Source organism: Stigmatopora nigra, chromosome 4, assembly GCF_051989575.1.
Source record: "Stigmatopora nigra isolate UIUO_SnigA chromosome 4, RoL_Snig_1.1, whole genome shotgun sequence".
Taxonomy (NCBI): Eukaryota; Metazoa; Chordata; class Actinopteri; order Syngnathiformes; family Syngnathidae; genus Stigmatopora; species Stigmatopora nigra.
This window is the reverse complement of record NC_135511.1, coordinates 16885726-16907460: the sequence shown is the minus strand read 5'-3', so window position 1 is coordinate 16907460 and position 21735 is coordinate 16885726. Positions and strand designations below refer to the sequence as shown.

General features: G+C 34.7%; 1 protein-coding gene across 1 annotated transcript in view; it reads left to right on the top strand.

Annotated features, from left to right (window-relative positions):
* Window positions 1–21735, top strand: part of pbx3b (pre-B-cell leukemia homeobox 3b) — a 128231-nt gene that overhangs the window by 21425 nt on the left and 85071 nt on the right. The window lies entirely within an intron of this gene.

Sequence of the window (21735 nt, the reverse complement as noted above, 5' to 3'; positions counted from 1 at the left end):
GCTTGTTGCATGTCCATTTGAGCAGGTCCAAAGTGACATTAGCTGATCTAGTGTCATGCTGTTTAATGTGTTGCGCCTAAGCAGTTAATGAGCGATACAAACGGGGCCCATCGATGTTAGCTGTGCATTTTCCTCCAGTGAGAACCAGCTAAGGTGAAGTAGGAAACAGGTGTTCATATTTGTAAGCCAATTGCAGCTTGGCGACTGGTGAAGACTAATCATTCATTTGGGCCTGAAAAAAAACATTTTACTGCATCCTTTGACGTGTTAAAGTAAATAAAAGTAAATAAAAACTGTAATAAACATCAGGATTTACCGTTGTAAAAAGCTGAGCTGGGTAGTGTAGCTCAAAATTTTTACTCAAGTAAAAGAAGCTACTATACCACATGTGTCAAAGTGGTGGCTTGGGGGCCATATCTGGCCCGCCGCATCATTTTGTGTGGCCCGGGAAAGTTAATTATGAGTGCCGACTTTCAGTTTTAGGATCAAATTAAATTAAAGAGTATAGATGTATATTATATTTCCTGATTTTTACCCTTTTAAATCACTAATTGCAATTTTTTAATCATTTTTTCTGTTTTTAGTTTAAAAATCATTTTGTAAAATCTAAAAATAGATTAATAAAAAAAAATCAAATAAACATACTTTTAAAAAAGAACCCCCAAAAATGTTTTTTCAAGTGTAAAGTCAAACATATTTGGTAGAAAAATTTAATTTTTGTGGACTAGATTAGGCCATAGATTGGTATAATAAAGTTTTAGGTAGAATAAAGAGGCAGCATGGTGCAATAGTGGTTAGCAAATTTGCCTCACAGTTTGATGATTGAGGGATCAACTCCCAATGGGTTCTGAGCCCTGAATTTTCCGTTTTTTTTATAGATCTAAAACAATGTTTACTTTAGCTTTTTTTAAAATATATTTTTAGATTTTACAAAATGATTTTTGAACTAAAAACACAGAAAAATTGATTAAAAAATGACAATTATTGATTTAAAAGGGGGAAAACCATCACATTTAATTTCCATCTATACTCTTCATTTTACTCTGATCCTAAAACACAAAGTCGGTATTCATGATTGACTTTCCCGGACCGCACAAAATGATGCGACGGGCCAGATTTGGCCCCCTTGCCACCATTTTGACACGATTTAACCCATTACTATCCACCTAGTTTTTACTCTACACTTATAAAATCAATGAAAAAAAGTTAGGGAATCTAATTTAGCAAGTATAGCATTTAGTATAGCAGTACTTTTTACAGTAGTTGACAGATGTACAGTAATCCTTCTGCTCATTGATTATGGTAGTGAATCCCCTTCTATTAACTGTAGTCATTTTCTGGAAGGTTTTGGTGGACCCAAGGCCAGTTTCCAACCTCTTCCCTAATTGCATTGATTTTTTTTTAACCGTAAATCGTAGCCGTGTCACACGCCGCCGCACTGGCGAGGTATGATGCAATACTCCGGCGTCCAAAATCCGCAGGGCTGAAAATTTTCAACTCTTTTGGCATGATTAATGGCGGAATTAATGCACGGATAAATGCACGCTAATTGTTTAATTGGTGGCCTGATCTATATGAGTTCATTTATAAGTTAAATGAGTTGATTTACAAAGTATATTGATTAAACGTGACAATGAGTTATATGGCTGACTGGCTGATTTGCAAATTTCGCCAATTAAAGTATCTGAAAGCTCCTGAAAGCGCAGGTTTTTGCAAAGGCGATACTTTTTGAAGTGAGTTACAACATACTCAATTCTGGGGGTTATAATTATGGAAGCTGAAATCTGATGATCAGGCATCTTCATATGTTTTAGAACAAGGGTGTCAGACTCGGGTTGGTTCGCGGGCCGTTTTAACGTCAACTTGATTTTACGTGGGTCGGACCATTTTTGATGTAATATTTAGATTTTTTTTCTTTTATAAATGGATTAAAATAACTGGATTAAAATCCCTGAATATTCCGTTTTTATAGATCTAAAACAATGTTTATTTTAGTTTTTTTTTAAATATATTGTTAGATTTTATAAAATGATTTTTGAACTAAAAACAGAGAAAAATGGATTAAAAAATGACAATTATTGATTTAAAAAGGGTGAAAATTAGGAAATTTAATACGCATCTATACTCTTCATTTTAATTTGATCCTAAAACAGAAAGTCAGCACTCATGATTTACTTTCCCGGGCCACACAAAATGATGCAGCGGGCCAGATTTGGCCCCCAGGCCGCCACTTTGCCACACATGTACTTTAAAAAGTAGGAAAAAGTACTTTGTTCTATTTTATAATTCATCTGACTTAGTTCTTGTAATAATTACTCACCTATACTCTTTCTCTTCATTCTTTTGCTTCTTAATTTTCACAAAAAAATCAACTGCAACTCTCAACTACTGTTTTTTGTCAAGTCATAAGCCCTCTGCTGCATTCCCGCTTTCAACTATGCAGAGGCAAACCATGTCAAAATGTTATTTTCAATGCAAAATTTCAATAGTTAAGCTATCTTAATCACCTATATTCTAATATTCTTTGAAAATATCTATTCATTAGTCAATCTAACCAATGATATTCAGACTTATGCTTCTAAAGGTTGTTTTGATTAATTTTTCTTAAACCCTATCTTGGCCTTTTGACTTGTACGAATAGATTTAAAACTTATGAATAATACTTTCATCTGGCAGCAATTGTTTTTTGTCCTTCTATAATGCCTCATTATGAGGAGCAAATAGCTCAATTACATTCTCCAAAAGGCCATTCTAGCAATAAACGGAAATAATTATACAGGTGGTCAACATTCACTTGTCTTCAGAGAGAAATTCCATTTTTCACTTTATTCTTTCTCATTTGTATATTTAAAAACAGGCAGAAAACCAGTGTATTTATTAATTGTGGTAGCCTAAAAAATTAAATTGTGAATATGACGTGACCCGCAACAAAAATGAGTTTGACCCTAATCGACCCCCCGGGTCTAGATATTGCATTGGTAGCTTATTTTTTTGGTTTTTTGTTGTTGTATTTCCTTGGAATTGATGAATTACAATGGCTATAGTGCCAGTAGCAAATTCTCCAGAACTAGCTTATTCTGGGCTGCCAAACGTGATTCATGACGTAAAATATAGGCGGAGTTGGGGGGTAGATTGTCAACACAAATTTGCCCTCTTTTGCTCTTTGTATGACACAATCCCCTACTACTACTACTACTACTAATACTGCTACTACAGCTCCAACTAATGGATGTATGACACAATCCCCTACTACTACTACTACTACTAATACTGCTACTACAGCTCCAACTAATGGATGTATGACACAATCCCCTACTACTACTACTAATACTACAGCTCCAACTAATGGATGTATGACACAATCCACTACTACTACTACTACTACTAATACTACTACTACTACTACTACTACTAATACTACTACTAATGCTACCACTACTACTACCACTACTACTACTACCACTACTACTACTACTACTACAGCTCCAACTAATGGATGTATGACACAATCCCTTACTACTACTACTACTACTACTACTACAGCTCCAACTAATGGATGTATGACACAATCCCCTACTACTACTACTACAGCTCCAACTAATGGATGTATGACACAATTCCCTACTACTATTACTAATACTACTACTACTACTACTACTACCGCTCCAACTAATGGATGTATGACACAATCCCCTACTACTATTACTAATACTACTACTACTACTACTACCGCTCCAACTAATGGATGTATGACACAATCCCCTACTACTACTACTACTGGTACAGCTCCAATTAGTGGATGTTTGACACAATCCCCTACTACTACTACTACTCCTACATCACTTACTTTACATTATATTGGTAGCTAATTTTAAAATTGCACATTCATTGAAGCTTTGCCTTATATCCGGTGCGCCTTATAGTGCGGAAAATACGATAATTTAACTTATAGACTCCGCTGAACTAAGAAAAAGTCCACTTTTTTTAAGATGGCTCTTTTTAGTAAAAAAAAGTGTGTATTTCAACGCTTGGAGGATTCAATGACTTGGACTGAATTTGTACCTGTCAAATGCATTCCCATGCCAGGTTAAAAACTCCAGTTGAAACAAAAGTAACACAGCATCCAATGGAAAAAGAAATGAGGTCATAAGGTATTCTTCATTTCGCTGAGTGGCTCAGAAGCAGCAGTCGCTTGGGATATAGCGAGCGGCTATATAGGACACCCCCTTTTTGCTAAAAACACCAGAATGCGCCGACGTAATTATGACCCCATCTTTCCCTACCGGCGGAAATCGAGTACCCCGAGGCTTACAACACTCGAGTGGAGGCCTAAGAGGTAATAGCATGAAATATAGATACGTTAGGTGACAGATGTTTACATGTCTTGTGAGATGGCATTGAAACGCTAGACAGTGGCTCCCTCCAATGAAGAGGAACCTGATGAGGAATAGACCAAGAAGATGGAGTGATAAAAGAGGTGCTGTGCCAGTGTTTGCTGGCAGATCATTAGGGCCCCCTCTTTAACTCAACCCCCAGTGACAATCTATTGCTCTCCTCCCCTGTCAGCCAGTCATTATGGTCTGATCATTAGTGACATCGCCACATGCCCATCACTCAGGTGGCTGCCATATTGGCAGATGAACGGCCGCTGGCCCAGACGCACTCATCTCTAGTTTTCAGATGGGAAGGATGAAGGAATGTTCTGTTAGGGATGAAATAACTTTGCTTGTTATGGGATGGGGATATGTGTGGGTTATTGGCAGTTTTTTTGGGGGGGTTGATTGGGATTTGCATGGGTTTGAGGTGGATTTTTTTCGGAAAAACTGATGAATACGACCTGAAGAGAAAATGATTCAAATTCTGACACTGTTTTAGGTGTATTTTTGAGGATATTAAGGTAATTAAAGTACTTAATGTGCGATTATAAAAAATACACAGTATTTTTCTGGAATTTTCTGTCAAAAACATCGCATTTGAATAGAAAAATATTTGGAAAATATTCCAAATTTTGCCATTATTTTCTAGGTTATAAGTCTCATATTTTTTTTAGCAAAAAGTTATATTAGTTTGGCAACATGCAAATTACAACTATAACGTAAATAATGTGCGATTATAATAGTACACTGAGTACTTTTCTGGAATTTTCAGTAAAAAACATTATTTTGGAATTACTGCACTTTGTAATATGGTTATGGCATTTGAATAAAAAAATATTTGGAAGATATTCCAAATTCTGCCATATTTTCTAGATTATTAGTCTCATATTTTAGAGCAAATAAGCGATATCAAGTGTAATTTGGCAATATGGAAATTACAACTATATACTAAATGTGCGAGTATACAAATACAGAGTATATTTCTGGAATTTTTAGTCAAAAACATTATTTTGGAATTACTGTATATTGTAATATATTTATCGCATTTGGATAAAAAAATATTTGGAAAATATTCCAAATTCTGCCATTATTTTCTAGGTTATTAGTCTCATATTTTTTTTAGCAAATATCAAGCAATATCAAGTGTACTTTGGCACCATGCAAATTAAAACTAGAACGTACATAATGTGCAAATTAAAAAATACACTGAGTACATTTCTGGAATTTTCAGTCAAAAACATTATTTTGGAATTACTGTAAATTGTAATATGTACAAAAAATATTTGTAAAACATTCCAAATTCTGCCATTATTTTCTTTGTTACTAGCCTCAAATTTTGAGCATAAACATCAAGTGTAGTTTGGAGCCATGCATATTACAACCATCACGTATTTTTGGGGAAAACTGTATATTTATTGATTTCTTAAACATAAAGAAATTCTCCTCATTCTAAGAAATAATCAATTTGCATCTTCTGTATTCAAAAACAACTTTAAATATATGAATAATTGCATGTTTTAGTGCAGCCGCGAATCTTTCTGCAAAAAACAACACAACACAATCAAGTCAAAAGGGAATGTGTGGGTGTGCATTGCTAATTTTGATAAACTTTGCATAATGGATGAGATCCTGCGCATATTTTAGTCGGTGCCGAGTGCCAACATGGTACCCATGACTTTTTGGATGTGGCTTAGTTTGCAGTAAATGCAGTATTCAGTGACAGGGGTAATGTAAAATGTGTGTTAGGAGTTGTTTCATATAATTTATGAAGTGAAAAAACACAAAAATGATGCACAAAAATAGGTGTAAGATTTCATATTCAACTGCCAAATATTTTTTTGTGTTTTACAGCAAATGGGAAAAAAAAGTAATGGCTCGCATAAGAATCTTGAGTTCGACCTACATTTTGTTGCATTTCCCAGCTCTAGAGGCATTTTAAACATTGCTTACTATTTGTGCATTTGCTCAAAAATGTCAATCAATAGAAAACAGTTCATTGTCATTTTTTTTACAAAAATTACATTTTGATGAAAATAAAGAAAAATCTATAATAACTGTTAAAAACTCACAAAGCCAATATGATGAATGCTATTTTTTTCTCATTTTAGCACTAATCTAACACAAAATTGTTCTCTGATGACCAAAAAAAAGTCAAGCATTTAAACCTGCCAAAAAGTTAAGAGTCCATTTTTACTTGATTTTGCCCATCCTAAAAAATGACATACATTTTAAAGAAAAAACTATTTTTTCCCTAAAATAACTACTAAAACCTCCCAAAGCCAATATTCTGAATGCTAATTCTTCAAATTTTAGCAATAATCTAACACCAAATTGTTTTCTAATGACCCAAAAAGTCAAGCATTTAAACCTGCCAAAAATTCAACCAAGTAAATTTTTACTCGATTTTTTCATCTTAAAAAATGACATACATTTTGAAAGAAAATAACTTATTTTCCCCAATTATAACTGCAACCACCTCCCAAAGCCAATATCATGAATACTAGTTCTTCAAATTTTAACAGTAATCTAACACCAAATTATTTTCTAATGACCCAAAAAAGTCAAGCGTTTAAATCTACCAAAAATTCAACCAAGTGAATTTTTACTCGATTTTTCTCATCTTAAAAAATGACATACATTTTGAAAGAAAATAACTTATTTTCCCCCAAAAACTGCAACCACCTCCTAAAGCCAACATTCCGAACACCAATTCTTCTAATCTCAGCCATAATCTAACACCAAATTCTCTTCTAATAACCAAAAAAAAAGCCAAGCATTAAAACCTACCAAACAGTTAACCAAGTCCATTTCCCCTTGCAACATCTTCAATCCACAAAATCACATTTAACATTGATTATAATTAAACGCTACATGACTTAAAAACCCAACAACCCATGCCTACTCTCACCATACCCACAAAGTAATTACTTCAAACCCAATATCCACATTTTGATTGATTTCACGCAACACACCGTCATTTCCAATACACCATCTCCATATTTGGCCTTTACTCCATGACCTATAAATAATGAATAAATCCCCTTTTCCCTTTTTTTTTGGTCTAAAACAACAAATAATAAGACTTTGCAATTCCCCCCTCGATTGTTTTCTCGTCTTAATTGTTGACTTCACTTAGTAGAAATCAGCACGCCGAAACGGCGAGCCATTTTTCAATTAAAAGGTCCAGATGTTTTTCAAAGCTCTGGCACACACGGGCGCTTGTGAGGAATGCTTTATCTGCACGGTAATAATAATCAGTAGAACATCGGCTTCGGGCCGCATTTGTATACTCATGTTTTATTCCAGTCTTCTCTCTAATGCACGGCTTAATTATAGCTAGCGCAGACAATGGCAGACCCCCATAGCTCGGAATGTATTAACGCGCTGTGTGAAGCTGCAAGCATAAAACCCTACAACCCCCCCCCCCCCCCCCCACCACCACCACATCACACGCTCATCTCTCTTCTCGCAACAATGAAATGATGATGTATAATAATATAACATATATACTATACAGGCATGAAACATTGTGGATATTCTTTGTTAAAGCCTTCATTATGTGGATTATCTATATGAAATGACGCTAATGGTTGATTGAGGAATAAGATATATTTTTGCATATATTCTGGGGGGGGGGGGGGTGGGGGGTCCAGATGTGATATTTTTTATGTGAATGTGCACACTGGGTTTAAATAGAAAGACAAGAACTGATTACCAATTACATGGAATTGTCTTTTCCCGTAATTTGAATAGTTTTTAAATATTTAAGTTGTATTAGGGAGTTGTGCAGCGTTTTTTTCTAAATATTTGGCTCTTGTAGATCAATTTTTGTGAAGAAAAATAGTTAAAAAATGTTTGATCGAGTAATAAGATATATTTTTGCATAGAACTCTGGGGGTCTCCAGATGTGATTTTTTTTGCGTGATTTTAGTGGATCGGCCGATACATCAAAAAATGTATATACAAATTACTTTTGCATGGGATATGGTGTGGTAACAAGGCATGAATTAAACAAAGCAGGCGATCTGAAAATGACTCACAAGCACACAGGGTTTATATAGACAGACAAGAACTGATTACCAATTACGTGGAATTGTCTTTTCCCGTAATTTGAATAGTTATTAAATATTTAAGTTGTATTAGGGAGTTGTACAGTGGGTTCTTTCTAAATATTTGGCTCTTGTAGATCAATTTTTGTGAATAAAAATAGTCATATGTGATAAATTGAGGGCTCTTGATTGGGATTTTTTTTAGACTTTTAGTCTCTTTTTTGCAGTTTATTTCACTAGTGTAAATATAAAAATATACAGTACATTACTATGTATTTTTGCAATAGACCCTCAATTTATTTTTTGGTTTTGTATGCATAAATTGCTATTGACATCAATGGTGGTCTATGAGTTAATACTTAAAAATACATATTTTTTTTATAAAAATTAAAAAGAATTTAATCTCCTAGATTTTCTAAAAATGACATGATCGGATCTAAAAAAAATCTTTTTTATTTATCAAATAATGATTTATGATACACTCCGTTGACCCCAGCATTCCAGTGGTCATTTTCAGTTTGAAACAGTGCAAAAACACAATCAAAACTCTTTAAAAAAAAAACAAACGGCAAAAGTTTTAATCCCGTCAAACCTTTTCACAAAAACTATTTTCTTCCTCTCTGAACTTTCCGCGAAACATGACCGTCATTTTCCGTTGACACTTGGATTCAGACCAATCAAAAAATTCAATAAAAGCCAAAAAACCCATTCAAAATTGCTCTATTACTTTAAAGCAAATACACATCCTTTTAGTACAAAATCCCATGACTAATAGCAACGTAACCTGACATCTCCCACGCGGTGAAGTTGCTACCTCCATTCTGCAAAACAATACCCCCCCCCCCCTCACTCACTAAAACCGCATTTCTGCTGCAAAACAAGGATTGTGAAAACTGCCAAGTGAGGAGGAAATATTCTTATTGAGATGACGGCTCCGCCACAGCTCGCAGAAGTAAAAAAAAAAAGAAAAAACATGCAGATGGAGTCCAATACAGGCCGCTTTTGCAAAAAGGCAATCAGATCTGGCAGTCGTGTGCAAAGAAACTTCTCCGCCTGGAGAGGAATTCAACACTATATTTCTGCGAGAAATGGAAATCAATGCTGACAGCAGCGTGTCAGCGTCGTATATTTGCAACATCTGATATCAATGGAAAGTTCTCTCTCTTCACAATAGTAGCAAAATCCAAAGCTATTCAAATAATAACTCCTAGATGGCTCATCACCGGTTTTGGTTTGCTATTTGGTAGCTAATTTTTTGGTAGAAATGCTGATACATCTTTCCAAATCCACAAATACTGCATTTTCTAGCATATTAGCTGCATCCACATATAAGCTGTACACTAAAAAATGTGTCTTAAAATCATTGATTTTTTCTAATTTCTCTCGTAAAAACCTTCCCCTAAAAATTGCCTCAAAATCATTGATTTTTTCCCTAATTTCTCTCGTATGAGCCACCCTCCAAAACTTGCCTTAAAATCATTGAATTTTTCTAATTTCTCTCGTATAAGCCCTAAAAATTGCCTTAAAATCATTGAATCTTTCTAATTTCTCTCGTATAAGCCGTACCCTAAAAAATGCCTTAAAATCATTGAATTTTTCTAATTTCTCTCGTATAAGCCCTAAAAATTGCCTTAAAATCATTAAATCTTTCTAATTTCTCTCGTATAAGCCGTACCCTAAAAAGTTTGTCTTAAAATCATTGAATTTTTCCAATTTCTCTCGTATAAGCCACCCCCTAAAATTTGCTTAAAATCTTTAAATCTTTCAAATTTCTCTTATATAAGCTGCACCCTAAAAATTGCCTTATAATCATTGAATCTTTCTAATTTCTCTCGTGTAAGCCGCCCCCTGATTCACAATTTTCCCCCCTCTATTCATGGTTTTAAAAGTCACTACAAATGCGTTATTTTGAAGGTAAAATCTTAAGAAAAATCATCTCACCTGTTATTTCTGAGATACTTCATAAATTGAAAGAATCATCTGCTGGATTGCACAATCCAAAAGGGTCACATGACCAGTACAACCAGGAAGTCTGTTCAAATCTCTGGGTGCAATAATAGCATGAGATACACATTACGCAGCTATCAAGTCTGATATTCTAATGATCTTCAATCATCCTTAACACCTATTAGGACATAGTAAACACTACCAACACATCTATCAGCACCAATAATCTAATTTATGCTCATATAAGCCTTAGCCTTAAATCAGCCATTTTTCTTAGCCTCAAATACAGCGTAAATGCAAGAAAATACGATAAATACAGCTCTTACCTTTGCTTCCCTTGACATCTATAAATCCGATGTCAAACCCAACTAGCGCGTCACCCCTCAGGGATCACTGAAATATGACAATACTCGGCTAAAAAGATCTTTTGGCAGCAACAAAAGCACTCTAGAAGCCCCGATTGGTGCAAATGTAGAATTATCGGCCGAGCGGTAAAATGACTTCAGAATATCAGCATGCAGTGTTAATCAGATTTTCCCACTGGAGCTGTAGTTCATTGTCATTGCTAATGGAGCTTCCTCCGCAGGTTGTTGCTCTTCACTAAATTAGTGTGAAGTCTTATCCCCAAAACATTGACTAATACTGCACTTAATCTTAGAAAGTCTCAAGTCCCGTGAAAAATCTCATCGGGAATGACACTGATGCATCGGAGCGTCCCCCAGGATTGCATTCATCACGTGGATGACAAAATTAATCTCGACAGACTCCGACCAAATTACACCTGAGTTTACACCCACCGCTAACCGCCACATCTGAATAATATATAGTATATATTAATGATAGGAAAACACTCAAATGTGTATTTTATCATGAAGATAAAATGGCAGATGTGTGAATGTTTGGCAGGTGAATCTTTTTCTTACTTGAAGTGTTTTTTTTGAAAGAAAATGCGAAAGATTAAAGACAAAATAGTTATAATTATTTCATTAGCAAGGTGTCAAACTGTTTTTTTTTTTAGAAATATTGTTGTTTTTTTGACTAAATGGCAAATTTAGCATAGCACTGCTAGTGTCGATATTATGTTTTTTAATAAAATTCTGATAATTATAGATGTATAGGAATTTTGACAGTTTTCCCCATTTTTCAACCAAAAAAGTAAAAATAATTGATTGTTTAATTGATTGAAAAAAATAATTATCTTGTAATAAATTAAAATATATTTGGTGTTTTCCACTTTTTAATGTAGATAAAAATTACAACTATTTTTAAATACATGTTTAATTCGATTTTTTTGGCTAAAATGAAGAAAAATTATTACCAGATAAAAAAAAAAACATTTTTTAAATGTCAATACAAATTAAATTTATTTTCAAAAACATGTTTACTACCTTTCCTTGCTCAAATTAAGTAAAATATTACTAGATAAAAAAAATATATTTGATATTTCTGAGCAAAAAAGTTATTTTTTTTTCCATTTTAATTAAAAAAAATAAACAAAATATTTCCTATATGGAGAAATTTCAATGCCTATAAATGACCATTCGTCCATTAAATTTTAAATCTATGATTTTGTCCATTACAAAACAAAAAGACAACCTTATCCTAAAATTAAAATATTTAATAAACATTTGCTCTCCACTTGAAATCTTTACAAACTAACCTCAATGTAATCTGAATAACATTCCAATAAATGTAAATGCTGTTTTCTTTCCATGATAATGCCTTTGAAAAATCCCCATCTTTAAGCCTGCCAAGCCCAAACAGACACGCGCTATTTATCTTCCAAATGAACTCATTTTTCACCCGTAATTAAAAGACGTTGCAATGAGGGAAACCATAGAAGAAGAAGAAGAGCAATGAGTCCCAATGTGCCAAGCCATTCATTTAACAAACATCGCCTTCTCAACTCCGACTGTTGTACGAACACAGCGAGAACGTTGTCGCCGACAGCGAGATGTTACCAAACACCCGTCTTATTCCCCAACGATGGATGTTCCTAGAAATATTTTCAGGTGAAAAGTACCGTATTTTCACGACTATAAGGCGCACTTCATTATAAGGCGCACCTTCAATGAATGACATTTTTTTTCCATATATAAGGCGCACTGTATTATAAGGCGCACTGTATTATAAGGCGCACTGTATTATAAGGCGCACTGTATTATAAGGCGCACTGTATTATAAGGCGCACTGTATTATAAGGCGCACTGTATTATAAGGCGCACTGTATTATAAGGCGCACTGTATTATAAGGCGCACTGTATTATAAGGCGCACTGTATTATAAGGCGCACTGTATTATAAGGCGCACTGTATTATAAGGCGCACTGTCTATTTTGGAGAAAATGTAAGACTTTTAAGTGCGCCTTATAGTCCTGGAAGTACAGTAATTGCTATTGACTTCCAGGTATGAAGCACTCGCTACACAGTCACCTCTGGAGCCAGCCATTGTTGATGTTTTGTTTTTGTATAAAATCTTGCAGTGGGGGAGGAGCTATATGATGGAAGATGTTATAAACTAAGATGGCGTCTGCATATTTAATAGTATTGTTTCAGTTCAGGCGTTTGTGTTTTTTAAATATCCGACAGTGGTGGTTTTTCGTTTTTGGTTTTCTGTTTTTTTCCATATATAAGGCGCACTGGATTATAAGGCGCACTGTCTATTTTGGAGAAAATTTAAGACTTATTAGTGCGCCTTATAGTCATGAAAATACGGTACTCGTTATTTGGTAATCAGTTCTATTTAAACCCTGTGTGCTTGTGAGTCGTTATTAGATCGTCTGCTGTTTTTTTTTAATATCCGACAGTGGTGGTTTTTCATTTTTGCTTTTCAGTTTTTTCTATATATAAGGCGCACTGTCCATTTCGTAGAAAATTTAAGACTTAAGTGCGCCTTATAGTCGTGAAAATACAGTAAATAAATCCATGATCGTGACATTCCTTAAGGTTATTTTTTTGTACGATGTTTTTTTATTATGTGCGTCAAACCGATTAATAATAGGATAGAGTTTCACAAATCATTCCTTTAATTAGTCGGATAGTCACCGCCTGCAAACAATCAAACGGGGGGTTTGTTAGGGGGGGAGGCGGAGCTCCAGCGGGGGCCCCCGGGGGGCGCTGGTGTTTGGGGAGGGGGGTTCGCCGAGACAGTCAACGGCGCCCCAGGCAGCCGGCGTCGCAAACCCAGGTGCTGTTGTCAGCTGGGGTCCTTTTCCAGCTGCTTGCCACAGATTGAATTCATTAGATTTATTCTCTAAAGCGACAATTCTTAATCGTCTTTCACTTTTTTTTTTTGGTTTGTTTTGGATGGCGGGGAATCTACATCAAGGGTAGATAGGGCGATGTTTTGCCTCGTTATGTAGATTAGGTGTTCCATTGGAAAATGGAGGGAGAAGAATAAAAGTGGGGGAATTAACTTGTGGTGTGATACAATGTTGATTCTTGGGGAAAGAATAACCAATTAAAATCAATTGTATTTTATGTAGAATAATACAAAGTTAGTGGATATTTTTTTAACAATTGTGTGCTGAATATGTGACGAACACTTACAAGGTCCAAATCTCCGATTCCTGTCAAAATACAGCATTTTTTAAAATCTTCATTTAGCAAGACTTTCTTTTTTAGTGACATATATGATTGTTTTAACATTTATATGCATATTAGTTGTTTAATTGTAAGTGTTTTAATTAACATGTGATGATATGATATAATGTAGATTCTTGAGAAAAGAATACCCATTTAAAATCAATTGCATATCACGTAAAATAATAGTTATGTTTTTGATAATTTTGTGCTTAATTCGCATGGTGATTATTACCTATTCCTGTCGAAATACAGATTTTTTAAAATTTTTATTCAGCAGGACTTTATTTTTTAATGACTTATATTATTGTTTTAACATTTATATTTGCAGATTCCTTCTTCAATTGCAAAATCTAAGGATCAGAGTAAATGTGTCCTAATTAACATATAATGATATGATATAATGTCGATTCTTGGGAAAACCAAACACTTAAAATCAATAGAATTTCACATAAAATACTACAAAGTCCGTGGCTATTTTTGACAATTTTTGTGCTTAATGTGCATAGCTATTATTACCCACAATGCCCAATTCCTTTCAAAACACAGCAGTTTTTTAAATTTTTATAATCTTTATTTAGCAGGACTTTAATTTTTGAATGACATATATTACTGTTTTAACATTTATACGCAGACTAGTTGTTCACATGCAAAATCTAAGGATAAGAATAAAAGTGTCCTAAGTAACATATGATGATATGATATAATGTCGATTTTTGGAAAAACAATTTCCAATTCAAATCAATTGAAATTCACCTAAAATGTGGATATTTTTGACAATTTTGTGCTCAATGTCCATAGTAATTATTACCCACAATGTCCGAATGCCCAATTCCTTTCAAAATACAGCATTTTTAAATTTTTTAAAATCTTTATTTACCAAGACTTTAATTCTTTAATGCCATATACTATTATATTAACATTTACATGCTTCACTCATTACCATTATTGCCCAAATCCTACACACACACTCCCACAATTTCCCTTTTATAACCCTCTCTAAACAGTTTAGATTTACACAAACCGCCTAACTTTATCACTTGTAAAGATTTTAACCCACATTTAAAAAAAAAATCTCTTCCATACTTTTACATCCCCCATACAATAATACCACGACCTACAAATCCCCCATTGAAAACTATCCTAGAATTAAACCTATTGTGTCACATTTCGACACTTATGATCTTTAATAGACTACTTCTCTTCCCATTTCCCGACATAAAGAGACCCATTCATTTCATAATTACCGATGTAAGGTATTGTTACGACTGGTACGGCGACGTAGAGCTAGCCGCGTTCCTTTTTTTTTTCCCCCCAGAGTCGGAGGTCATATGACTCATGTTATCAATTCTCCATGATTTAAACAGCGAAAGTTCTTTTTCCTTCTTATCTGATCTTTTTAAAGGGCAATGAAAAGACCCATCTTTTCATTGTGACCCATCTTCAATCACTGTTAATGTTAGCTCCATGTACACATAAGAGGACTGATAAAGAATCATTAGTCTCGTTAATGGAATCACGGCTCGATCCCCCCCCCCCCCCCTCCTTTCCATCCTTTTCTATTGAAAAGCTCTCTTTATTTCAAAGTTGTTCTGCTTTATTAAAGCTCATTACCATTTCCCTTTTAATAAGCACTCTTTAAAGTCATTACCTGCAGTGGAGTTAAAGGCTCAGCTATTAAAAGGTTACTTTAATGTGAAAAATGGCCTCGCGATATACTCAAGTTAATTACTATTGGATACTGGTTCAGGTTTTAATCTAATGCCTAAACCTTAATGAAAGATATGTTGCCGTACAATGAAAGACGGAAGGAAAAAAAATGGTTCCTGATTTGCTAGACTTTTTTTTTGGTGTTATCTTGTCATATGTCGTTGTCACTTGAGTACATTTTCAATTCTTTTAATTATAGTGGAAGCCATCTTGGTGGAATAGCAATGAGTACATGGTTAGCATGGTTAATAGCGATAGCATTCCTATCTTTTTTTTTTTGTTCAGTCTTTATTTGAATTGCTCTTTTATAGTTGTAACAATTATTTTGGGGTATTTTTTTTATCATTGAGAAGAAAAAAAATGGATTACCGTATTTTCAGGACTATAAGGCGCACTTAAAAGTTTTAAATTTCTCCAAAATAAACCAGGGTGCCTTATAATCCAGTGTGAAAAAATGGATTACTGTATTTTCAGGACTATAAGGCGCACTTAAAAGTTTTAAATTTTCTCCAAAATAGACCAGGGCGTCTTATAATCCAGTGTGACAAAATTGATTACCGTATTTTCAGGACTATAAGGCGCACTTAAAAGTTTTAAATTTTCTCCAAAATAAACCAGGGTGCCTTATAATCCAGTGTGCTTTATATATGGAAAAAATAATAAAATGTGTCATTCATTGAGGGTGCGCCTTATAATGCATTGCGCCTTATAGTCGTGAAAATATGGTAATTGTGAACTACATAACAATATGTAATAAGACACAAAAATAGGTGTAGTTTAATGTTAGTTGAATCTGTTTTGCTGTGAAGAATGGAAAGGAGTAACTAGGACGAAATTTTACTGAAAAACACTTAAAAAATCATACTTTTTGTTTGACATTGTTATTTAAAGGTTTGATAAAATGGCGGCCATGTCAAAAAATTAAAAAGACTTAAATATTGTGATTTAATCTATAGAAAATGAAATTTGGAGTCAGATTTTCTGTTTCGTACCATTGTTCCATGATTAATGCATTAGGAAACATCCAGCAATTCTGGTTGTGACATCACTACTGGGCGGGGCCAAAGCAGATGAAGACTATTTGGGATTTATTTGTATTTTTTAGTCTTTTCAGGCACTTTTCTGGTTGGATTTGTATACAGAATATAGTTTACTTCTACTTTAAAGCCATTTCTACTGCTATCATACTTTCATATAACTTCTGATGACACACAAATGAATGTTTTTACCGATTTAAAAACTTACTTTGAAGCATAAGGATCAAGTTAGAGTAAATCTGAGTGTACACCATAATCTTCTGTAATGAAGCACTTTTGAGCTATTATTCCAAATGGGGTCACGAGGTCGGATGATGAAAGTTGACCTTTTTGTTTTAAACTGGTTTAATTCACATGTGGAAAGTATAATTACTGTGATCTGCACAGTGGGACAGAGCTAAAAGCTTTAAAGGAGTATTAACCTTGAACGCTTTCTTAACTAAATACATTTTGCCATAAAAACAATGTGTCAAACAAAGTATTAGGACAAAAAATTACTCTACACAACAAATCAAATACTTTCAATGACCGTATTTTCACGACTATAAGGCGCACTTAAAAGTCTTAAATATTCTCCAAAATAGACAGTGCGTCTTATAATCCAGTGCGCCTTATATATGGAAAAAACAAGAAAAACGAAAAACCACCACTGTCGGATATTAAAAAAACACAAATACCTGAACTGAAACAATACTGTTAAATATGCAGATGCCATCTTAGTTTATAACATCTTCCATCATATAGCTCCTCCCCCACTGCAAGATTTTATACAAAACATCAATAATGGCTGGCTCTAGAGGTGACTGTAAAGTAGTGAGTGCTTCATACCTGGAAGTCAATAGCACTTACCGTATTTTCACGACTATAAGGCGCACTTAAAAGTCTTCAATTTTCTCCAAAATAGACAGTGCGCCTTATAATACAGTGCGCCTTATAATACAGTGCGCCTTATAATACAGTGCGCCTTATAATACAGTGCGCCTTATAATACAGTGCGCCTTGTAATACAGTGCACCTTGTAATACAGTGTGCCTTATAATACAGTGCACCTTATAATCCGGTGCGCCTTATGTATGGAAAAAAGTTTTAAAATATATCATTCATTGAAGGTGCGCCTTATAACCCGGTGCGCCTTATAGTCGTGAAAATACGGTATTTGATTTGTTTTGTAAAGAGTATTTTTCTGTCCTAATACTTTTACTTAAAGCTTTTTTCACTATACATATTCATTTCTGTTTTTTTAAAAATAATTTTTCGTCTTAGAATGGCTGTCAAAACTGCAATTTCCACTTTTCACAAATCACCCTACGCCAAAAAATGATGCCTCCTATGATATCATCATTCTGCAAATTAACGTCCCTAATTGCTAAAGAGCAGAATAGCGGCACAGACACGGAAAATAACGAATCGTCACAATACTTCATTTTAATTTTTTCCGGTTGTGAAATATATGGCATCTAAAAGACAGAATGAATGTGCAGCACATTAGCATTTATCAGTGATTCGTTTCCCTATCTTTTAAGGTCATGTGGCTTTAACGGGAGTCTTAAGTAAGACTCATGTGCAAGTAAATGACCCGTTTCATAAATTCCGTAGCCTCGTCAGGGAGATGGTGGCCACTAAATGTCACCAAAGCAGCAGGTCATCCAATCCTTTTGTCTCGGTAAAATGCTTTAAAATGAGACTAAGGAATATGCAGTGCATTAAAACCTGGATTTGGTGGTGTTGGAATACTTTAAAGTAGGGTTGTCAAAATTAGTTCGGTTCGCGGGTCGCATTCATGCCAACTGGATTTTATGTGGGCGGGGTTAGTTTATTTTTGCTCATGAAATGGTATTGTAATGGCTGCCATTGTTGGCACTAGATGTACTATCCATTTGGATAAAGAGACAGATTAGCATCAAGTTTAAATGAATCGGACTTAAATGGTGATCAATAGCAGGCGACTTTTACTACTACTACCACTATGACTTTTACTACAACTACCACTATGACTATGACCTTTACTACTACTACCACCACTATGACTATGACTTTTACTACTATTACCACTATGACAATGACTTCTACTACTACTACTACCACTATGACAATGACTTTTACTACTACTACCACTATGACAATGACTTTTACTACTACTACCACTATGACTATGACTTTTACTCCTACTACCACCACTATGACTATGACTTTTACTACTATTACCACTATGACAATGACTTCTACTACTACTACTACCACTATGACAATGACTTTTACTACTACTACCACTATGACTATGACTTTTACTACTACTACCACTATGACTATGACTTTTACTACTACTACCACTATGACTTCTACTACTACTACCACTGTGACAATGACTTCTACTACTACTACCACTATGACTAACACTACTACTAGGACTAACACTACTACTACCACTATGACAATGATTTTTACTAGTACTACCACTATGACAATGACTTTTACTACTACTACCACTAGAACTATGACTGACTTTTACTACTACTATTACCACTAGGACTGACTTTTACTACTACTACTACCACTAGGACTGACTTTTACTACTACTACTACTACTACCACTATGACTGATTTTTACTACTACCACTATGACTGACTTTTACTACTACTACTACCACTATGACAACTACTACTACTACCACTATGATTATGACAACTACTACTACTCCACTATGATTAGGACAACTACTACTACTACCACTACCACTATGGCTTTGACAAATACTACTACTACCTCCACTAGGACAATTACTACCACTACAACAATAACTACTGCTCCTACTACTGCTCCTACTACTGCTCCTACTACTGCTCTTACTATTGCTCTTACTACTGATATCACTACTGCTATTACTACTACTAATATTATGGGGGTTATATTAAACAGCAAAATACAGGTACATATAACAAATTGAGTGCACTTACAGAACCCACAAAACTCATTTTAAACCACTCCTGTTGCAAAAATAAACATTTAAAAATGTACTTACAGTAGGAATGAGCTACAACGTCAGGCAGGACACACCCGCGGGCCTCAGATTGTACGTTTGTCACCTCCGCTTTAAAGGCTATACAAATATATTCGACAATAGACGACTAAACGGGAGTTTAGACGGCGCGGACAGACGCGGCGGCGGCAAGTACGTTGACTGGGCTCGACGCTTGACAGTTTATTTGCAGAACTTCAATGTATCTTTTGAAGCCCGAGAGGTCGCCCACTGTCAGGCAAAGGATGGACAGGCGACTCCCGTCATGATGAAAAAGATACAACAATTGTTTCTTGATCAAGAGCACGGTGCCGCTGTTGAGCAATGGCTTTTAAGATCAAATATCTCGGATGAAAATTGGCTGCAGACGTGTATGGCGGCAGGCCTCATAAATATTGGACTGTATGTTTAATATCAACGGGACATATTCACCTGAAGTTGTTTGAAGGAAGCTGACAATTAAGTGTTATCCCGTGACTCCATTGAAGCTAAAAATAAAGGAATTTCTTGATTTTTTGTATTTTTTTTGCATTGATTAAAATACTCGCATGTACGCAAGTATGACTGCCGAGACATATGTGATCTTTTTCAGACTTTCTTTTTACTTTTTAAAGGCTTATTTTTTTGTCGAGGAAGTGGAAAAGACAGCTAGTGGCGAGTGTAGTCACGTTAAAAAAACAACACTTGTCATCGCTGCCAAATTAATGAAGTTTTGGAGTATTAGATTTAACATTGATTTTATTATTTTTTTGGTGATATGACACAAGTTGTTTGAAAATTAAAAGTGGCTCATGACTTCATTAATTCAAAATATGTATATATTTTATATAATATATATATATTTATGCTTCTTTTCAACAAAAACATGGTTTCTGGAAAGATTGAATATGCCATAATTTTAAACAAAATAGCTTTGGGTGAAAAATGGCCAGGGAAATTAGAAAAATAAAAAATCAGCTCGTTATTGCCTTGATAGAAATACAATAACTGACCATAAAAAAATTATACTGTCACTAGAAACCCTATCAGACCGTCATTATTCCTCAAATTTATTGTATTTCACTGCTAATTATTTGTAAAAGGAATTTTCAGATTGTTATATTGTCATATTCTTAATTTTTTGGGCCTAAGCTCAACATTTTAAATGATTTCCATGGACTATAATCTTTAATTAACGGCATGAAGTAAACAAAGCTGACTATCTAAAAATGACTCACAAGCACACGGGGTTTAAATAGAACTGATTACCAAATAACGAGTACCGTATTTTCACGACTATAAGGTGCACTTAAAAGTCTTAAATTTTTCCAAAATAGACAGTGCGCCTTATAATATAGTGCGCCTTATATATGGAAAAAAACAGAAAAACAAAAACAAAAAAACACCACAGTAAGATATTAAAAAAACACAAACGCCTGAACTAAAACAACACTGTTAAATATGCAGATGCCACCTTAGTTTACAAAATCTTCCATCATATAGCTCCTCCCCCACTGCAAAATGTTATACAAAAAAATCCAAAACATCAGCAATGGCTGGCTCTAGAGGTGACTGTAAAGTAGTGAGTGCTTCATACCTGGAAGTCAATAGCAATTACCGTGTTATCACCACTATAAGGCGCACTTAAAAGTCTTAAATGTTCTCCACAATAGACAGTGCGCCTTATAATACAGTGCGCCTTATAATACAGTGCGCCTTATAATACAGTGCGCCTTATAATACAGTGCGCCTTATAATACAGTGCGCCTTATAATACAGTGCGCCTTATAATACAGTGAGCCTTATAATACACTGAGCCTTATAACTCGGTGCGCCTTATAGTCGTGAAAATACGGTAGGTAGTCTATGGTCAATTCCATGTTTTTAACCATATGTTATCCACATAAAAGTGGTGTCATATTTCCATTTTGTGAATATACAAGCATTGTATCATCCCCTTTTCTTTTAATGCTGTGGTTAATATAGAAAAAGGTAGCGCAAAGCGACAAAGTCATCACTATCCTGAGCGCGTGCTGACC